Genomic DNA, 663 nt, shown 5'->3' on the forward strand with positions numbered 1-663 from the left:
AGGTAGATTGGTATGGTCGATGAGATCTGCATGGAACACAGTAGAATTTACCTCTATAGATTCCAGATTAGCACTTATAGTAAACCGTGGATGTGCTTATGCCTGTAAAATAGTTAATGTGATAGTTTACAAGGACCCTCTAAAACCTCATATTTTAAGTTTTCTAGACAAATGCATACTGTTTTATTGCATATTAATATGATATAATTATATAATGACCTAATCAATAGGCCAGTTTGAATGAAAGAGTTTAATTAACACAGATCGACTATGTTTCAAGGTTTCTTTATGCACATGATTTTATACATTCTGTTAAGATAGACTTATGATTCCTATTATAGATATGATGAAAATAGACTAGTTAATAAATTCCTCTATGCTTAGGATATTAACCCATATCCCTCTTCATAATTGCTGTTTATTCTACTCTTCTGCCTACATCTGTAATGTCAATGTAAATACTATTTTTTTTTCAAATTTTAAGTCCCTGTTACTTTAAAATATGGAGTCCATACATTTAAACTAGGAAACATTACATTACTATCCATACTAATTTCTTACTGAAGTTTAACATATCCCAAATTTGTGTTTATAGGTATCAATCTACAGAAGTTTTAGAGGTATCTGTGACTTTATCATAAGTAGAAATAAAATAAGTTTCTA

The sequence above is a fragment of the Ovis canadensis genome, chromosome 16 (genome assembly GCF_042477335.2).
Source record: "Ovis canadensis isolate MfBH-ARS-UI-01 breed Bighorn chromosome 16, ARS-UI_OviCan_v2, whole genome shotgun sequence".
Lineage (NCBI taxonomy): Eukaryota > Metazoa > Chordata > Mammalia > Artiodactyla > Bovidae > Ovis > Ovis canadensis.